The following is a 22418-nucleotide window of genomic DNA, read 5'->3' on the forward strand; positions in this document are numbered from 1 at the left end:
CTGTTCTACGAGTTCCAAATGTAAGCAAATGGCGGTTTGTTAGACTTAACTTCCCACTTAAAGTTTTAAATTGTTGATAATTCTACAGCTATTCCATGCAAATTAACTAAAGGCATCGTGTCTGGTCTAAAATCGGCCACAGAGGCCATGAGGTGAGTCCGGGTCTCTACGAATACCAAAAAGCTATTTAGCTGTAATTCCCAAAACTAATCGAATATTGTGTACTGATACTTAAATATCGCTGGAAATACGTGCGGATCAGTGAATTTAGGTTTGTTGATAATATAGAAGAAAATTAAATTATGATATTCTTTTGAAAGTATTTATTTTAAATATATTGTTGCGAAATGCACAGCTGCGGTAAGGTAGCTTCCTCGCAAAGCAGATTTAGGGTTTCCAGAAAAATGGCAAGGGACGGCGGGGTTGCCAGATTTGGTGCGAAATCGCCCATTTGGCGACAAAATATACCACAGATGGAGCGAGAACATTCTAGAACGAATTCTTACCAGTTTTCCCCAGAATATTCTCAACGGCAGGTCAAAAGCTATATAAACCTGCTTTTACGCGGATTAGGAATTTATCGAAAAGAGTATCTTAAAGTGTGTTAAGTTCAATAGTAGTACTTAGAGCCTAGAGTTAGCTTGAGAGCGATCGACCTAGTTGGAGACTGTACTTTAGTGCTTTGTTTCAGTGTGTTTATCGTAGTTTTTCAACGATTGTAACGACTATTTCGAAGACTTGGAATTATCTTGTGTAATACTGACGAATAAATTACGTTTTGGTTTTTCACCAAGTGTTGTCATCAATAACTCCAAATCCATGAACTCTCAGAATGCTACAATATTATAAACATTTCATTTTCTTTAATTAAAAACAAATTAAATTGTATGTTAATCAACTGCCTAATAAAATATAATTTTTAATAAAAGCAAATAAATTGCCATACATTTGATTATGTTCACATATCATAGTATTTGTGTTAGTGATATATTAATATATGCAATTATTAATAAAAATATTTGCTAATTATTTATAAATATAATGATTTTAGAAGATAAAATAAGAACTATTCATTTTTTTTTTTCAAATAATAGTACTGAAAGAATGCGTTTTTGATTTACTCTTTAACTAAGATGTAACTGTAAAATCCGAAATTTCTGCTGCGCTAATAGATGTGTAATAATTACTTCCTAAAATAAGTTTTCTGTAACTTCAACAAACTTCACTGTTAACTATTCCAAAAAATGTACAAATATTTCGCGAAGTTTGCTTAGAATGCAGCGCAGAATTTTAAAGCACAAGAATTTTTTTTGTTTTAAATTCCAGTAGATGGATATCGGAAAATCGTCAACAAGATAAACTTCGTTTGTGGTTTGCGTGCAGAGAATAATTTTCGAATTTCGAGAAAGTTTTGGAAGTTCAAGATTGCGAAAACATATATTTGAATATATATCATCGAATCTGTAAAAAATGTTCTTTAAACAATTATACAGACCTAGGTTTTTATTATGTTCTTCTTTCTTTCTTTAAATTGTATACAATTATACGGATCTAGTTTCTTATTATGTTTTTGTTTTCTCTTCTTTCTTTCTTTAAATTGTATAAGCGAAATCATTTAGCTTGACTGAGATTCAACCGACAACTCATTGATAAGAACTTTATTGTCATAAAATTATCGTTAACGGCTATCATTTAAAAGCACAGTTATGAAAAATGTTCATTTCTGTTTTAATACGTATAATGAAGTACTCTTAACAAGAAATAATTCTGTGCAACATTCATGAAATCTGAGTAATGCACACACTATCAACAGCCTCGATCGGCGCACACTTTCTGTATGGGCAAAAGATCACTTCAGAAACCGCTTTTGATGCTGTGCGGTGTCGATCATAAGCAGATGCTGATGCTGTAGAGTAATTAGGTTACTTAAAAGCAAGAGAGGTTGAAAAATGAGCAACGCCTTCGCCGAGACTCAAACCAAGGTCATATGGAATATGCGCCCAGTGTGCAGACCACCACACCACGAAGGCATGCTAGAAAGGCGAGAGAAATACCTTATAATGCTGCGCAGGTACCCCAAAAAACAATACTTTAATCAAGTCCTTTTTCTTTTACTATCAAATTCTCCCACTCATTCCCGCTTTGTCTTCATTATGGGGAACATTCATAATGGGGAATATTTTCATGGTATTCTGTGGGACCAGTCATCAATGGGGATGGTACCGATCCTTGTAGACCATGCATACCTATATATGTAGATTTTTCCTCGGCGAATGCTGGCATTTTCCAGCACGACAGTGTGATATTTCACACAGCTATAAATGTGCGTAACGAGCTGTAAATATGAGATAACTTCCGAAATACTTAGAATCTCTGCTGAAAATAAATATTTTCATGGCCTGAAGAGCTATTTAAAATCCAGCTTTCAAGATCTGTTCTAACTTATGCTTCGGAAGCTTGGGGGCTGACTTTACTTTGTAAGGATTATGTTAATTTTATTAACAGTTAAATTTTAAGTTAAAGTCCCTTTCCTGTCGATTCTTAACTTCAACTTACCACTTCCGGCCAGAACGTAGTTTTAGAATCACTTCTGAATATTAATGAGGAAGAACGGTATATAATCGATCTGAAATGATTGAAATTTGTATATAGCCGTACATATGTTTATTTAGCGTTTTAGGTATCTGTTTGTATACCTAAATTAATTGTTTTCTGCATCATGTTTCTTTTCCCTTGTGATTTCAAAATTTTTATGATACTACTCCACACGCCTTGCTGTCCATGATCGGATTATTCCTGACTGAGCGATGTATCGGTCGCCTTTCTTTCCTACCTGCCTAGCTACCTTCGGGAATACTACGCCCGGACTGTACCACGTGATGCGCCCTTGTGACATTATTTTATAGAGCCGGACACACTGCACTCTGTGCGGTATTCCGGCAATACAGGAACAGTCAGTCCAGTCAGTCAGTGAAATGAGAGCTGTATAAAATCGCTGTGAAATGAATAATGATTGAAGTTCTACAGTCTTAGGGAGAGAGATACCAGGTATGAATATTCTGGCTGCACGCGTCCGCCTTTTTAAGCTACTCCCTCGTAAGCTATTATTATGCTCGGCCGTACTTCAGGCCCTTGATAGCTTCGCAGTCAATTAGCGTTAAGGGGCCAACTCTTAGAATTTTGATAGCTTTGGCTATATCTCTTTAGCTAAAATTAGTTTAGTTCAATTCTGTGTTTCTTAAGTTCAAGCCCAAGTGTCGGCTTTATTGTACAACTCCAAGACGGAGTTTTTTTAAACTTTAATAATAATAATAGAGGGTTATTTTACCCTTCTATCTTGTTGTTTTCTGTCACACGAACTCAAGCGATTATTCGCTTATCAGTTCTTAAGATTCTTCTTCACTTCCAACAGTAACTTAGAATTACACAGTGGGAAATCCTACAACTTGATAAGGAATCTTTGAGGACTTTTGGGAGAAGGATATTCCATTGCATATCTGGTGGGGTCCGTGTGAATGGACCTTGGAGAATGAGATATAAATTAGAGTTATACAAGATCTATAGAAAATGTGCCGTAATAAAATTCTTCAAGCTACAGAGACTTAAATGGCTGGTCATCTGGCCAGAATGCATAAAGATCGGTGTTGTGACAAAATCTTTCTGGCAAAGCCCATGGGAACCAGGCGTGTATCGATTGTGTTGAAAATGACCTAAACATTATACAGGTCAAAACAGTTGGCAAGGAAAACAGTAGTCAGCTGGAAAAACAGCTGGAAAACAGTTGTCAAAAGCAGAGATGCCTGAAAAAGACTTTTGGAGAAGACTAGGATCCATCTTGGGTTGTCGAGTCAACGAAGAAGAACTGTAAGTAAGTGGTTGAAAGAGTGTGCAAAGACTTTTATTGTATTTATCTGGCTTTCATGTTCCTCACACTTAAACCCGCTTCTGAATCTGTGGAAGAACCTGTTATCGGGATGTTTATTGTATGGATCCTCCGCCATGCCGCTCTCCAGAGCAGTTAACCATATTGCACTCAGCATGGATCTGCATCTCTATGATCACTATCCAAAGCCTTGATGAATCTTCCTCAGCTCATCTAGTTGCTGTTTGCGCCGCACGTGGGGGTTATTCTGGATATTAGCTGGTGGTCACATTATTGTGATTCTATTTTGTTATTTCAAGAAACAATCTTTTCTCGTGTTCCAGAAGGCCAGGAAAACTTAGGGGGGTTCAAATGTTTGGTTTAGATTCTGGAATATGATTATTTTTGAAGAAATTCTAAAGATAAATAGCACAAAAATTGTTCAAGTATAAAAAACAGGCCGTATAACAGATATTTAAAAATAATAGGAAGAAATGTAAAGGTCGGGGTTTTATTCGTGTTCGTGAAAATCCCATAAAATTCGAAAAAATAAGCGTGAAAATCCAAGCTGCAATAAATTTGCTGCTGTAATAATTACTTGAGTGCGAAACTTTATTTATGCATGATAACAGAACGTCAGATTAGAAAATAGAATAAATCCCGTAAAAGTTTGGCTGAGTTGGTCCCCCCCCCCCTGTCACTCATTTATAACACTTGAACATTTCTGAATTGATTTATTTAGCGAAGAAAACGGAAGTAATAAAATACGAACAATGAAAGACTTAAAGATTGTTATTTTTGCCACTTAAATATTCATAATTTCGCGGATTACAAGGAAAATATTCTAAGCCGCGTATTAACGAAATAACAATAGATGCTCCATTTGGTTAAAACGGAAAAGTGCGACAACAGCGCTCTCTTTTAATGACGTAGGCAACTATGCAGAGAAAGCAACTTTTCGTCTTCTGGGTTAATAATGAGATCTTAAAATTCGGAGAAGCTTCCTGAAGAAGTGCAGAATTCGCAGTTCTGCCTGAGCGTGAGGGCATCATTCAAACATCCAAAATGAAAAGTAATAATTCTCCGTCGGACTTCTGCCGCTGCTGTTTTGGGAGCTGAAACACATATTGCCCTCTCGAAATGTACCAAGAAATGAATTTGCTAAAACTTGCTGACATTTGCATCTCTAGAAGATTCGAAACAGCTTTTCTCAGTACGATGGGATTTGGACGATCAGATGATGTGAAAGAGCGCACAAAAGTGCTGTGCAGGTGAAATATTTAACATCAAAGTCTACAGTTTGATGCAATATTTACTTCCATGTACGCAATTATTTGTAATATGTATATGCGTCTGATATAGTGTCGTGAACATCATCGTTAGTTTAAGCGAAAATAATAAGCGGTTTGTTAAAAATTAGATTAGATGAAAGAGCTTTTAATATATATTACTTTAATACTTTTAAGCACAGTGTAATAGGTTCATTTACAATACGTAACATCCACAAAATAAACGTTACAACTGAATTCGGTCATCCAGTTTCCAACGACGATCTCTCTCTCGTTGCCATTCAGGAACAGAGAAACTTACCTCTCATGGAATTTGATCGTGACGCAGCATATCGCATAACATGCTGTAGCTTAGTTTAATGGAGGATTCTAACCGCAGATTTATTCTGCGTATTACCAGTTTTCGTTATAGAACGCATTTAAATATCTCATATGGGAATAAATTTAATCACTTTGCTGTAGAAGAGTACAAGCTTAAAATTATTTCTTTCGCATGCGAACCAAAAATAATGTATGCGCGGAAATGGCGCGTTGAAGTGGTACGGAGTTCTCTTGAGCAGTAAATAAAATATTTATGCTGGCGTAAATTGCCATTTCTCGCGCGAATTTCGGGCGATATGCATCGCGACACGAACGCTGAACTCGACGATATGCGTATTATTCATGAGGCTCTGGCAAATGGAGTAACTGCTCAAAGGACTACAGAACCGGGCTCTCTACCTCTTTTGAGTAGATTCTCCATTCCTCTGTCCCCAGCCCAATGGGTAAAATGCATATCAGTGAATTTAACCTACGTGTAACGATGCGTACCGCTCAATATTCGCACGGAGAATGACAATTTACGCTAGCAGAACACTTTTATCTACCTTCAACAGCGGCCTGTACCGCTTCCACGCGCCATTTCTGCATCCACATTCCATAACAATATTTGCTTATTTCGATCTTCTCCGTTTATGTATCTCTTATGTACAAAAATGTGAAAAGTGTATACATTTTACTTACGCATAGTGACATACTATGTACAAAAACATACCTGTATACAAAAACATACATAAAAATGTGCATACATTTTGCCACATATCTTGCGATCCTTTCAGAAAGGTGATACTGCCAGGGTGATTAAAACACATAAAATCCTTCATAGACTCTTAAAATAATGGTTGGACCGATACCCTGCAGTGGGTCTCAAGTCATTGTTACCTCAACCATCTTATTCTTCTGTTCGTACTGAAATAAGGCATAAGATTAACAATGCAGTTAACAATTACTGGACGACTCGGGCTACAGGCATGCCCTGGTGGAAGCTTTTCGTTCATTCTTTCCCCGGGTATTCTCCCCAGACATGTAGCTATTACTAATTTTAGAATCCTGACTTCACATGACTTTTTACGTGGTCACCTTTACCGTATCGATATTTTTCATTCTCCTGACTGCCCTCTGTGTTCGGAGGGGACCATCTTTTACCATGCACTGCTCTTCACGACAAGCACTTCCGCGTGGATAATTATTTCAACCGTGCCGGACTGTACTGGGCTACCAGAAGGAGACTCTAGTCTCTTGACTTTGCCTAGGTGTAGGAGGAGGGGGGAGAACACATTTGGCACATATCTTTGAACCACTTGTAAGTAATCACACTCCTCATATATAGACATTTTAATTTTTTAAAAAAATTATGGGTGAACTCCTCTTTAAGGTGCTGAACTGTAGTAGTGGTTTTCAAATTTTGTCGAATTAGAGAGCCTATATATAATGTAAGAAAAGCCCATGTACAAGCAATGGTGAAATTCTGGTGGCCCGCCCTCTTTTATCTGTGCCTTTATCGTTTGATATTATTTCGCTGTTTAAAATAAGAATATTAATTCCTGTACGTGGAATATTTTCCTGAAGAAAGCACCATTGCTTATTAAAGTGTCAGCTTCAGCGGTCAAAACATGTGAAAGTGACAGTGACAGCACCTTGCTGTTTTATGATAGCCATGTTGCAGACTTAGGAAGCTTGACATAGACTTAGGAAGCCATGTTGCAGACTTAGGAAGTTGACCAGTATATTTATGCGTGGATTATTGCAGTACGTTTCGGAGCATCATTGATGTACTACTTATAAGTAAAAAAATAAGGTCCCAAGTAATGGAACTCCGAACGGCTACGCTACTCATGACGTTTATCTGGAATTGATCCGCAGTAAACGTTATAAGGTATCTCTCCCGCCTTCTCAGCATGCCTTCGTAGTGTAGTGGTCAGCACGCTCGACGCGAATTCGAGAGGCCCGTGGTTCGAGCCCCGCCGAAGGCGTTGCTTATTTTTGATATCTCTTGCTTCCAAATATACCTAATGTCTCTACAACGTGATTTTTAAAAAATATATACCGTATATGCCGGCGTACAATGCGCATCTGTACTTTCAAATTAAAAAAAAAAATTGAGGTATATTCGCCATATATCGCGCATCCTTTTCGTTACGAAGAACCCTGAAAGGTACATGTGCGATAGTCGTTCATTCAAAGTTTTTTCTCAAGCTTTCGACTAATGGTATACAGAATTGAAAAGCGATAGGAGGAACAATATGAGTGTGTGGTGGTGGTGGTGGTGGGGAATGTTTGAGGGAGTAAATAATTCTGAAAAAGAGTAATTCTGAAAAAGAGGGTGGGTTCTATTCAACGCAGATGTGCACTCTCGTGCACGAATTAGTTCTGTTTCCGCGATTCCTCTTTCCGCGTTTTTCAAGATTCTTCCTGTTTCCGCGGAATGGGAGAGTACGGCCCCCTTCTCCCACAGCTCCTCAGGGGATGTCACGATAAGTCATTAAGAAGAGCTGGGCAGTTTCTTTGTGAATAAGTTAGCCTTCGTTTAAGTTTAGGCTGCTCTCGAAATCTTTAATTTCATTCTATTTATAATTGTGCTACAATATTAGCTGTAATTTTCATATCTTATGTTAACCAATATGGATGTTTTAGGCAGTACTGAAACTAAAATGAAAAAAATCTTTAGCCCTTTATAAAAGTTATCAACATCGAATTCGGAATAGAAATAAGAAAAATGTGCAGCTTATTAGATTTGCATAAATGAAAGAATTAAAAGCTGCAAAGGAGCAATTAAAACCAAAGCTGAAGTCGTTTTAAAAGAACGAACGTCATTTTAGAATATCGTTTTAGAACGAATATTTGTTCTGAAGGATTTTATTATAACTCACCTTTATGCAGAATTTTGGGAATATTTTTTAATTTGGGAAACTATTTTTTAGTTCATTACCAAAATCGTCGCAGAGTTTGACTATCTTTCTCTCCTTTTAAATACAGTATTAGCTTCATTCATGTATCGTAAATACTGGGATCGTAAATACTTCTCGACTTATTTGTTTTAAGAATTCTTTTTTCTAAACCTATAATTTTTTTGTTCTTCTACATTTCGCAGGCCAAGGTCCACTCGCCACCCCCCCCCCACATGAAACCCTTTTGAGAAGAGGGTAATGAAGATTGATGATTTCGCGGAAACAGGAACGTTTTTGACAACCATGGAAACAGGAAGACACCCTTGTGCACCCTAGAAACCCTAGAATAACATAAGAATGTTATTCCCTAATAATAACATAAGAATGTTATTCTAGGGTTTTGAGGAAAAGGGGGAAATAATTTGGGATGCGAACATACTTCCGACCCGAATGAATTCGTGGAATTAGAAGAAATTAGGTATTTTTTTATCTTTCTATAGTCATTTTCTATGGTCATTTTTTATCTTTCTATAGTCATTTTCTATAGTCTTTTTTATCTTTCTATAGTCATTTTTTTATCTTTCTATAGTCACTTTGACTAAATTTCTATAGTCATCTTTATTTTTTATCTTTCTATAGTCATTTCTATAGTCATTTTTGCCGTCATTCTGAAGTGAGCATTTATGGCTTTAGTAAATCGCATTTGCTATAGTTGAAATATAGTTGATCCAGTGTTCCTTTTCGTAGTAAATATAGCTCCTGCGAAACGAATTGGATTGGATTGGATTCAATTCGTTTCGCAGGAGGAAAAGCAAAGCACACGAGGGCTATCTGCCTAAAGAGAGGGATACCTTCGTGGAGGACTTTCTAAGGGAAACTGGCTCGTATGCACGTTACACACGGAGAAAACGACGAAAACGCCCATGCAGTCAGCCCGTTCGCGGGATTCGAACCTCGGACCGAACTACCAGTGTTCAGGGTCTTTACCGCTCGTCCACTGGTGGGCTCCCTGCGAAACGAAACAAACCCAGTGCTGGCTGCGAAAGAAATTAGGATGCAGCAAGGATGTTTGGTACTGGTGAAGGCTGCTTACGTGAGTGGAAGAAAACTGAAATCACAATAATTACTATGGCAAAAAATAGATGTGCTTTGCTGAAAGGAGTAACGAAATGGCCTATAGCAGAAGAAAGTGTTGCAAAGTCGGTTCTAGAAAATCACCAGTAACGGCATTTAGGTACATGCAGAAATCAACTTTTTGTATCCTGACCTTTTCATTATTTTAAAATTTATCATTTTTACATCCAACGTATAAAACGAGCCCATAAATTTCGGTTTCGTTTCTTGTATTAAAGGTGCGCGTTCTGCGACGGAATGTTTGGTACATTTTTCATAAACATTACTGTGTTTGAAAGTTAACATTATATCAAGAATAACACTAGGTATATTTCTAGAACCTGTGCTTTTTAATGTCCTGCCAGCTTCTTTAGTAATGAATAAAAAGTGAAGTTTCAGATAACCATAAAAGGCAAAAGGCACTTTGGCCTTGCGCTACAGGTGGTAATGGGACTAGCTTTTCATTTCGAAGTCATACTTTTGTTCATTAGGCAAAGAAACATTGATTTTTCGGCTGTCGCGAGCTTTGCGGCTAATCTTTCGTCCCACCTGTATCCTGCCTGCACCTCTTGAGATGATTTCGGAGCTGCATTTCCTCCCCGCCTTGGCGCACATGCGCTCTTCGCCAAAGCTCGTTAGGCGAGCTTCCCATTCACGGATGGGTTCTCGTAATTGGCCGTGAATCGCATTTGCAGTTTTTTTCTTTTCTTTTCTCCGCTTCTCGTAAAAGCGTAATTAAAAACTGTTTTTTTTTTTTTTATTTCAGTGTCTGATGCACTAAATTGAGATAATAAGTCTCATAAATGGAAAGATCATGCATTCTGCAATGGAGACAAGAGAAAGAGCGGGAGAAAAACAGAAATAGGAGTACAGTTGAATTTATTATTTCTAACCCAAATCGCGAAACGTTAAATTCTAGAGATATTTTAACAAGTTTCAGTCAGTCACGTTAAGACGTGAATATTGAGAAAGTGCACATTGTGTCCGGCTCAGTAAAAAGTACTGCGGTAAAAGCAATTCAAGAAAAAATATATCAAATGAAATTCCCAGAAGAGAAAAATAATTAGGTTTGAAAAACCAGAATCATAATGCATCGGAATATAAAATGAAAGTTATAATACAGATAAAACGGATACTATACAAACAAGAGTGTCTAAAGAGACAGAAAGATAATTATATGCGTTCATTTGTATACGTGCATATATCCAAGGGGAGGGAGGGGAGAAAAGAAAGAAAGAAGAAAGGGAAATATAAAAATGATTATTTTAGGTCGCATCTGAAATAATTATCATTTTTACTTCCTTGAACGAAGCAAAAAGGAAGTATTGTAATCGCGAAAAGTTTCAGGCAGCATATTTCAACGAAAATATCCATTTTGACCGCTATCGAATGCAATTTAACGATGTTTTTGCGTGATATCTGTACGTAAGGACAGAATAAAATACTCTTTTCCTTCAAAATTTATAAAACTGCTTTAAAATGAATTCTGAAGAGAATTTTTCGTGGCATCTGTACGAACGTACGAGATGTACGTATCTCGCATAACTCAAAAACGACTAGCCTCAGAACGTTGAAATTTTGTATATAGGACTGCTATAACAAGTAATGTGCACCTCGTATTTTGGTTGCAATCAGCCGCACCAAACGTATATAAATATATTTATATATAAATCCACTCTGTTACCCGGCTCAGAGACCTCAGTCTTTTCACTCTTATATGTTTGTAAATTGTACATTTTTTGCTTTAAAAAGATTGTATTATGTAGTTTTTATCTTCCGGTTAAGGTTTTTATGCGTTTAGTAAATCTGTATGCAATATTTTTAGAATTATCAACAATTTTAAAGTTGTCTAAGTGCCGCTAAACCTTTTTTTTTATGGCAGCCATTGATGTTTACATTTCAAACAGGATACTAGTGGATTTGTGGCCAATCTAGAGAAACTTAGCTTCGCAACAACAAAGATAACGCATTCATTTATTATTGCCAGTTAAATCATGCTTAATTCTTTCTGGAATTGTTTCGAGGAAATAAGTGTTTAAGATTTACTTCGTAATTTTTAATATAGATATTTTGAGTTTTTATGTATTTTTGCCTTGTCGCGAAGTGAGAACTGAATTAATTGAATGAGAAATACTCAATCGTCGGTGAAAAACTGTTTCTTTTTTGTTTTGTTTGCTTAATTTCTTTTATACATCGTTCTAGCTTTATTATAGTATTTGAATAGAACATGTGGCAACGTTTAGATAATTCTGTTTTTTAAATGATATAAATTTTGTGCATTCTGAGTTATAATATGAACGAAATATAATACTGTTAATAAACCTAGCACCAGAGTGTCGCCATGGTAAACAAAGTGAATTTTAAAGAATGCATTTATTCTATTGTGGTTTATGCACTGTCGGCGAAGTAGATTTAATTCAATCCAATAATTTTAAACGAAATGCAAGAAAAAAATGCGTATAATTTAATATTCCGTACAAGGAAGTCATGTGGTGTACACATCAGATTTTTCTTTTTGTAGTGGTTGCAATGGTACTGTAACTACAGTTTGGAATTAAAAACTTCCAGAATATTCTATTTTTATAAAAAATCGACTGCAAAAGGAATAATATTCACACACATTCATTCAATCCTGAAATGTTTTAGCCCAAAGGGGCAATTTGCCGAGAAGGGTTATTAATTTCGTTTTCGCATTTTGCATTTGCTCACTATAAACGGAGTTTCACTTTTCAGATTTTTCCCACCAAATATTGTTGCCCTGTATTACATTTAAATAAATTAAATAAGGAATAACCCGCATGAATGTGTATATGTTCCTCTCTCTGTGAAAAAAACAACGGTACCTAGAGACATCAAATTTTGAATAATGTAAACCTCCACTCGAATATGGACGTCTGGAAGCCCGAATTTGGAATTTGTTTTATTATCGATATCATATTCTGTAAAACTTTAACGAATTTGTGATTAACAAAACGATTTCAAAGCGAGCAATGGCAACACTGTACGAAAAGAAAACCTTCCGTATCTTCTCCCGGATTCGAACCCACTCACTTTGGTATGGTAGTCAGACTCACTAACCCGGTTTGAGTGGTGCCAAAGTATATGATTTGTATGTTTACCCAGTTACAAAGCTAGGTGTTCAGTAAAGCAAAATGCATTTATTCAGGAAATAAATATGTTACCGACTGCACCACAGTTCCATACGGCATAAGGATCTTCTGTGGCTCATTCTGCTTGGTTCTGTTTAGTCTCAACTACGACACGAATTATGCTTCCCTTTCCCTTATCGTTAAATTTCTAATCTTTACCGATTATTCCATTTTCATTCTTCTATTATGCAATGCGTTGTGTAATTTGATGTCTTTATACATGCTAAAAGCCAGTTACCTTGTATAAAGAAAGTAGGTTTTAATGTCCTGTTGTATTTAAGCATTCCTCAGCCATCAGCTAGTAGTTGCGCTGATTTGCTTTGTGAGGACCTGTCCATTTTAATCAACTTTATTCTGTTATTGTATTGTATTTTGTTAATTTTTTATGTTATTAAAGTCTAATGTTCATTTTACGTTGGTTTACAATAAGAAAACGTTTTGGTTTTATGTTGAATGCAAAAGTTTCGACAAAAAGACTTTGAAGGCAAGGATTTGAAGCAAGTTTACATTATGATTTCAAGCAAAGATTTTTAAGAATTGTGAACTTTTCTAATTATTTCTCGCAAACTCTTAAAATTGTGCCGAAATTTTCATTAGAACTCTAAAATTTATATTTATTGATCAAAAAGGTTATATTCAAAATTTAGATAAAAATTTTATGAATTTTCTCCCTCTCCAAATTGTATTTTTCTTGTTTCGTCAACGCTCTAATGCTTTCTTCTGAGAAAGTTTTTCTATCGCTAAGCCTTTTTCCTTTGAAGGGGGGATATGAAAAATTAAAATATACATATATATATGTATGTAATAATAAAATTCCATAGTCGTAAATACACTTGAAATTCTAACTGTATGTTCTTTTCATTTTTTAATGGCGACCGTCTCTTATTTGAAAGTACGTGGAATTAAATTCACAGCCCCGTAGTCAAGTTGTTTTTCCCGCCTTTTCTACACGTACAGTTATAGAATGTTCTGGAAATATTTAAAGCGAACTGGATTGGCTGACGAGGATGACGTCATTTCTTGGAAGCTCCGCCTTTCCAGAGGCTATAAAAGGACTCGCAAAGGAATATCGGCGTCTTTTCTTTAATGTAACGATGCAGTAAACTTCATACAAAAAGTTATTAGTAATATTTTTTTATTTACTCCGGATATGTGATTTTGTAACTGCTATATCTCCTAACAAATAATAAATGGATCCTGTTTTTTAAACTTATAGTCTGATAATTTAAGCTACGACTACATCTATATTTCTTCACCAATCTATTTATTCCGGACAAAAGCCTGTACATCACATATATATATTAAACTAAAAATTACTAACTTTATTTTGGCTGTGTCCCCTTCCTGATTTAAAAATACTAATATATGAATCTAAAGTGCGTCATTTGAAAATTAATCTGTTTCTTATGTATGTAATCATGCTGCAATATTGTGAACTTTTAGCTTACCAGATTAAAGAAATTTTTCTCGATAAATTCCGTGCTACTATTGCGAAAGCCCGTTTTTCTTCCCTTGGCTTGCTACTGGCAACGCGTGGTTTCTCGCTCTGCTTTTTTTATTGTTTCACGACATACAAGAGACACGAAATTGTCGGGTGAATCTGGCTCCCAAAATGATGAGTAATATAGAAATGTGTAAAGAAGAATTAAATGTTGAGGAATAAATTGTGTCGTGTTAATTTTTGTCACGACTGCTGGTTTTTCTTCGTTGTACATCTCAGCAATTTTACCTTAATTGCGCAGTAAAGCCTCTCTAAATTATTTCAACGCAAAGAACCATTGCAACTATTTTCCAAATCATACCGCCCGAAAGCGGCAGAGGGATAAAATCGCCGAACACTGGTAGTTTCGACCTAGATTCGATTCCAGGCGAACAGGCTGGCTGCGGGGTTTTTTTCCTTGTGTAACGTGCATTAGAACCTGTTTGCCTTAGAAAGTCCCCCATGAAAGCATCGCTTCCCTTAGGCAGATATCCCGAGTGTGCTTTGCGATAATCTACCAAATCAAACCGTCCCATCCCATTACATACATATATTTTCCCGTTATTTAAGCCTAATTTTTAAAAACTTTCGAAAACCATACATTTATTTTAGGAATTAGACGAATCTGCATGCTCACAAATAAATGATATAAATAATAAATAATCTGTAATTATTACGTTTTTATACAGTGGCAACATAGTAATTATGCGGTGTAAGTTTTACTAGAAAATAAATGTCTGTTGAAAGAAGGCCATACTATCGATTAGGTGTCCGAACGTGAACGGTGAGTTTGGGAGACGACCACTGAATAAGAGAAATAAAGTGGTTTTCAACTGGATTGAAGAATCTTCCAGAGGTATTCATTTCAAATGTTGCATTCGTAAACGAGAGTTTTGCCCAATCATAAATATTCATCTTTTTTTTAATTATTAAAGACAATAATTCAGATAAATGATTAAACGCAACGTATTGCATATGAAATAAAAAAATTGGTAATAAAACCGTTGAAAAAAGCATTATTTTGCTTATAAAGTTTTAATAATGAAGTTGCTAAAATGTATGTTAAAAACTAAAGAAAAAAAATCTGATGTGTACACCACATGACTTCCTTGTACGGAATATTAAATTATACGCATTTTTCTTGCATTTCTTTTAAACTTATTGGATTGAATTAAATCTACTTCGCCGACAGCGCGTAAACCACAACAGAATAAACGCATTCTTTAAAATTCACTCTATTTGTTTACCATAGCGACACTCTGGCGCTAGATTCACTTAACAGTATTATATCTCGTTCATATTATAACTCATAATGCACAAAATGTATATCATTTATAGAATTATGTAATCGTTACTACATGTTCTATTCAAATACTATAATAAAGCTAGAACGATGTATAAAAGAAATTAAGCAAACAAAACAAAAAAAGAAACAGTTTTCACAAACGATTTAGTATTTCTCATTCAATTAATTCAGTTCTCACTTCGCGTCAAGGCAAAAATGCATAAAAACTCAAAATATCTGTATTAAAAATTACGAAGTAAATTTTAAATACTTATTTCCTCGAAAAAATTCCAGACAGGATTAAGCATGATTTAATTCGCAAAAATAAATGAAGGTGTTATCTTTGTTGTTGCGAAGCTAAGTTTCTCTAGATTGGCAACAAATTCACTATCCTGCTGTTTCAAATATAAACAAACAATGGCCGCCATCAAAAAAATTATTAGGCTTAGCGGCACTTAAACAACTTTAAAATTGTTGATAATTCTAAAAATATTGCATACAGATTTACTAAAGGCATAAAAACCTTAACCGGAAGATAACAACAACACCAAAATACGAGGTGCACATCTACATGTTATAGAAGTCCTATATACATAATTTCAACGTTCTGAGGTTACTCGTTTTTGAATTATGCGAGATACGTACAGTAAGACCCCGCTTAACGCGGGGGATACGTTCCATCAAAGTAGAGCGTAATGCGAAACAGCGCTAAACGAGGCTATCTTTACATGTAAATATTGGGATTAGGGGAAGATGGCTGGGAAATTGGTTAGGTATTAAATTTAAAAAGTATGTTTTGTTAATAAAAATAAAACCAAACATTTATTTCTTAAAGCCCAAATTAATACCACATTATTATTTCTTGCAAAAATAAAAACAAAATATAAATAACAAAACGAATATTCTTAAAAAAAAATAATAATAAAAAATAAATAAATAAATAAATAAAATAAAATAAAATTCTAAGTCAGTCATATTTAGTTAGCCTTCCGCGTTTTCAGTGTTCTGCCTTTTTGTGACAAAAGCATCTAATGTTGTTTGCCTTTTTCTTTTGCGTTGTTCTCTTAAACGTTCTTCATAAACGGATAGAGCATCTCTAACACCACGCCTTACTTTTGAGCTCCTGTCAAAATTCGGATCATTTTCAATGAATGGTATATATAGTTATGGTAGACTCCTTTTTACAAACGCCATCGAAAGTTCTTTTTGCTCTTCTTCTGAATCACTGCTGTCAACATTTTTGTTTTCTTCTTCTTCAGTTAATTCCTTGAGCTCATCATTAGAAAGACTAGCCGCTGCTTCTTGAATTATTTCTTCGACATCTTCCACATTTACCCCTTCAAAATATGTCTGTACAATACCGCACCAAACAAGAAATACAAGTACACTCTTTCGGATATGTATTTGAAACCTATCGCTGCATAATATTTCGGGGAATCCCCGTATGCTGCGAGCGATTTCGTGGAATTCCCGAGTTGAAATAAAAGAGCGCTAAACCGAAACAGCGCTAAACAAAACAGCGTTAAGCGGGGTCTTACTGTACATACGTTCGTACAGACGCCACGAAAAATTCTCTTCAGAATACATTTTAAACAGTTTTATAATTATTTTGGAGGAAAAGAGTCTTTTATTCTGCCCTTACGTAGAGATATCACGCAAAAACATCGTTGAATTGCATTCGAAAGCGGTCAAAATGGATATTTTCGTTGAAATATCCTGCCTGAAACTTTTAGCGATTACAATACTTCCTTTTTACTTCGTACAAGGAAGTAAAAGTCATCAAACTCTATTTTCACAGTTTTTAAGAAATATGGATGTTATAGAACTTTTCTGTTATAGGACAGCATGCGCCAACAATGCTCTTGTTGTTCGTGAATTTTCGGTCCAAAATGCAGCGAATAACCTCCACACAAGCTTTATTCATTTGATATGATATCGTAAGACTTTTTCCTCTTGTCCACAGCTGAAATTACCTCTTCTTGATCATCATTTTGGGTCTTTTGATGCAGAAATCGCTGAGAGTCCTTGACGGGTTTCACTAAAATCTATTTAAAACATATTCCGAAAACCGGACAAAAAAAGTTGGCATAGATGTATTTCAGTTGGAGGATTATTTTGAAAAGGATGTAATAAATATTAACGATTACTCTGAAATCTTTTGTTTTATGGAATCATTTCCAATTTTTTAAACCACAATAGTATATTTAAATCTATATATTTCATTCTTCGAGCACCCAGCATAGAACTGTGCAATGACTTTCATGTTTTTTAAACCTCTTTCAGAATCCGAACAGATCATTTGCTGCGATATATTTGACCGCTGTTTATTTATTTTATGATAAAACAAGTTAAATTCTTGTATGTCAGTTTTTCTCCCATATGTTTTCTTCATAGATATTCAAATATTCAAGTCATAGACTTCTAACACGACAAGGCCAATGGAACAGCCAACCAGTTGCGTGACTCGTATATCAATTGTTTCAGATTTTTTTTGAGGAATTCTGTAAACAGTCTGTTGTACAGAGTTCATTAGAGGCACGTGACGGTTGCTCAAAAATGTTAAATGGAGAATTTGGTTTCTCCGCTGTTATCTGCTTTTTCAGTATCTGAATATGAATGTGCCTCTGGGTTCATAAATGAAACATTTCAAATCTTTTTATCTGTTCCTTTATTTTGGTAAAACTTAAAGCCGTGAGGGCAGGAAAGAAATTATAGAGAACTTTGAGAGAAGTTTTACGGAAGTGATTAAGCTGTGAAACTTTAGGTAATTAATTTTCAGTTTTAATACCATGAGACAACTTATAGAAACAGTTGTAGGGTGTTCCAAAAGTGTATGCACATTTTGAATGATTATAAAGTCAGTTTTATTAACATAAGGTAGATTTTCAAAATTTAAAAGAGTCTGTAGAATCCTCCTCGGAGTCCACGTCTGTTTTCAAACATAGCCACACAGCTCCATGATTTTTATTTCGAATATGACAATACTTCGTACTTTTGTTCGAATATATATATATATGTTACGGTGAAACACCGAAATCTGGAGAATGTCGACTTTCACCGGTGAATGTTAACATTCACATAGTCTCTTGGTGTATGTACGAAATATTTTCCAAATACTCTTATTTCTGACTTACACCGGTCAATGTTGACATTCACCATGAACTAATGGTGAATGTTGAACATATAACAATATTATATTTTCTCCGTCATTCAGTCGCGAATAAACGCACTTGAAACTTGAAATAAGAACTTAAGAACATGAGAATCTAAAACACACAATACATTCAAAATGAGAAGGGAAAATAATAGAAGTTAAAAACTTACTTAATGATACAGTACGTTCTAAATAAGAAAATAAAATAACAGTTATAAAAAACTTACTAAATTATGTGATTCAAATCTTATTTATTGCAACAACTTAAACTATTATGGCAATTTATGACCTCTCTTTTCGACTTTCACCATAGCATATCTGTGATTGTCGACATACACCAGTGAGTGTCTGAATATACAAGAATGTATATTTCAGACAATCACTCGGCTGTATGTCGACAATCACAGATATGACTCCTGGTGAAAGTCGACATTCTCCAATTTCGGTCTTTCACGGTTACATATATATATTATTACGAATTTTGCACATAGATAGATGATTTCAGTGCAATTATAAATGAAATTGTTGTATTTTCTTTGTAATTTAACGTGAAAAATCTAAAGAGAGAAGCTATGCCGGAAACGTAAGAATACAGGGGTAAGTAGCATTTAACTTTCATAAACGAGTATCTCGGTAATTTGGCAAGATATCGCCAAGCAGACAACGGTTTTTGGCAAGAAATCGTCAAAAGTCGCCAATTTTGGCGACTACTTACCGTTATTTGTCGAAAATTATTATTTTTTAAAATTTGACATTGCCATAACATGAATTTTTTCGTCTTTTAAAACGCTTCTGTAACTGGAAGTATATGACTACGACGAACGATTGCGAAAATAAAGGTCGGGTAAGGAAGGACTTTTAAGCCGGATAAAAGGGGAGGGTATATCAGCTTTTGGAACTGCAGATTGGGGGAAAAAATGCGTGGGAGCGTAAAGATTAGATACTATAGCTGACCAATATACAAGAGGTCAGCATACTACAGCTAATCATTTTTGAGTTATGCGAGTTACGTATGTATGGACGTACCAACGGCACGAAAAATTTCCTTCCAAATACATTTTAGAATCCGTTTTGGAAAGAGAGTCCTTTAGTCTATCTGTACGTGGCCTGTGATGAGTTACTGTACCGTCCCAGACTGAAGTCTATCTGTACGTACAGGAGGAGACAGGAGACCATCAATAGAGCAGCCACTTCATCGTTTAGACTTTCAGCTTTTATGCTGTATTGATGGATACTATCTACCACCAGCCAGGCATTTATTAGAATAAATATATAAATGGTTACAATGAATGTATGTTACATCAAGATTACAATGAATATATAAATATGTAAAAATAGTTACATTTGAATTTACATTGCATAATTAAATTTTGAAGCTAGAATAAAAGTCCGTATTTAGAAAATGGAATAAGAGTAAATAATTTTATGTTCATAATAGTCCGTATTGGGTCAATAGAATAAGAGTCGATAGTCATAGTTGATAGTCACTGTCGATAGTAGATAGTCAATAGTGATAAATAATAGTCGTTGAGTTCATAGACTCTTTCAGAACTTCAATATATCGAAAAGTCAATAGGTTTATAATTAATTAGGTCATAAGATTTTTGTTATGATGCTTTTAGGTTATCGCTATTAATGGATAAATAGTTGATGAGAGTTTCCAGTTTATTTCGAAGGAAGTTATTTTTCAGAATTTGTTTAAACCAGAGTTGAGCTGATATTGTAAAGTATGGCTTGAAGTGAAGATCCTTGGTAATTTCACAATTGTCTTCAATTGTGATGATCAATGGTACCTTCTTGTGCGCAAATGTACCGGTTTGTATGATGTAGACCAAATCTATTTAGGCTGTAGAGACATTAGGTATTTTGTGGAAGCAGGAAAGTTGAAAAACTAACAACGCCTTCGCCGAGAATCGAACCGCGAACCTCTGGAATACCGGCCCAGTGTGCAAACCACTGCACCACGAAGGCACGCCAAGAAGATGGGAGAAATACCTTATATACTCCCCCTTTTTCAAGGGCGACTGAGTTTTCTTAGGGGATCCAATCGCCAAATCCTGGGTGAGGAGAATCACCATCCAACGCCCTTTTAATTCGGGTGCCACTGTAGAGACATTAGGCATTTTTTGGAAGCAGGGCAGATGGAAATTTAACAAAGCCTTCGCCGGGAATCGAACCGCGGACCTCTGGAATACCAGCACAGTGTGCAAACCACTACACCACAAAGGCACACCAAGAAGGTGGGAGAAATACCTTATAAGGTATGCAGAAAAAAGCACCATGTGGCGTAAAACCAAAGGTTATTGCACGATTGGAGGAAATAATATTTCTTGAAGGAATTGGAAGAAATAGAAAGATTCTTCTGCTTGTTTCGTACGTACGTACAGACGTCACAAAAAAAAAAAAAAAAAAAAAAAAAAAAAAAAAGTTTGAAAGGTTTCAGATTTTAAATTACGTCGAAAGTGGCGTTTTTTTTAACGTTTTGTGTGTTACTTTTATTTATATCATATTCTACCTACTCAAACTATAAAATTCATACCGCAAATTAATTTTTAAAATGAGCATATCTTTAGAATTTTCGATACGGAGTCTCGCGCGCTGGAGATAATTCCCCCCCCCCCTGTACGGTGTTCCCATTGCTCGCTTTGAAATCGTTTAGTTTTTTAATCAAACATTTGTAGAAGTTTTACAAAATATGAAATCGATAATAAAAAAAACTTCAAATTCAAATTAGGGCTTCCACATGCCCATATTCTACGGAAGATTACGTTATTCAAATTTTGATGGCTCTAGGTACCGTTGTTTTATCACAATGCGAGAAACATACATACATTTATGCAAATTCTACATTATTTAATTTCTTCAAATATAAGACAGGGCGGTAATATATGGTGGCAACGATTTGAAAGGTGATGCAGCCTTTTTAAAGATTTCGACGCAAAGTGCCAAAACGAAATTAATAGTTCTTTTGGGAACGGTCAAACTGGATATTTCCGTTGAAATTTGATACCCTAAATTTTTCGCCGTTGCAATATTTCCTCTACTTAGTACAATGAAGTGAAAAGTATATCTAGTTATTCCAAAGAACTGAAATTTAAGTTGCATTTCTGATTGATCTTAAAGTGAGAAAAGATTAAAGAAGCTGCTACCCTGTGAAGTTTTATGATACATGAGCGGTAAAATGGCGGCCATTGATTGTTTTCATTTGAAATAGCCGACTAGTGGATTTGTTGCCAATCTAGAGAAACTTAGCTTCGCAACAAAATATAACGCCTTCATTATTTATTATTGCCAAATAAATTATGCTTAATCTTTTCTGGAATTGTTTCGAGGAAATAAGTGTTAAAGATTTACTTTGTAATTTTTAATACAGATATTTTGAGTTTTTATGTATTTTTGCCTTGTCGCGAAGTGAGAACTGAATTAATTGAATGTGAAATACTCAATCGTCTGTGAAAAACTGTTTCTTTTTTGTTTTGTTTGCTTAATTTCTTTTTTTTTACATTGTTCTAGCTTTATTATAGTATTAATTAATTGAATAGAACATGTGGCAACGATTAGATAATTCTATTCTTTAAATGATATAAATTGTCTGCATTATGAGTTAGTTATATGAACGAAATATAATACTGTTAAGTGAATCTAGCGACAGAGTGTCGCTATGGTAAACAAATACTAGAGTGAATTTTAAAGAATGCATTTATTCTATTGTGGTTTATGCGGTGTCGGCGAAGTAGACTGAATTGAATCGAATAAGTTTAAATGAAATGCAAGAAAAAATGCGTATAATTTAGTATTCCGTACAAAGAAGTTATGTGGTGTACACATCAGATTTTTTTGTATAAATTTGGGGGCGGCAGTCTTTGGAAACTAAGCGGGC

General features: G+C 35.2%; 1 protein-coding gene and 1 non-coding gene across 2 annotated transcripts in view; both read left to right on the forward strand.

Moving 5' to 3' along the window:
- LOC118199656 (uncharacterized) overlaps positions 1-22418 on the forward strand; it is a 430613-nt gene that overhangs the window by 171541 nt on the left and 236654 nt on the right. The gene's annotated exons all lie outside the window — the stretch shown is intronic.
- Positions 7370-7442, forward strand: TRNAS-CGA (transfer RNA serine (anticodon CGA)). The gene has a single exon. It is a non-coding gene; the product is annotated as a tRNA-Ser (tRNA).

This window comes from Stegodyphus dumicola, chromosome 9, assembly GCF_044657685.1.
Source record: "Stegodyphus dumicola isolate Sdum_Otavi_A_Nest chromosome 9, ASM4465768v1".
NCBI lineage: Eukaryota > Metazoa > Arthropoda > Arachnida > Araneae > Eresidae > Stegodyphus > Stegodyphus dumicola.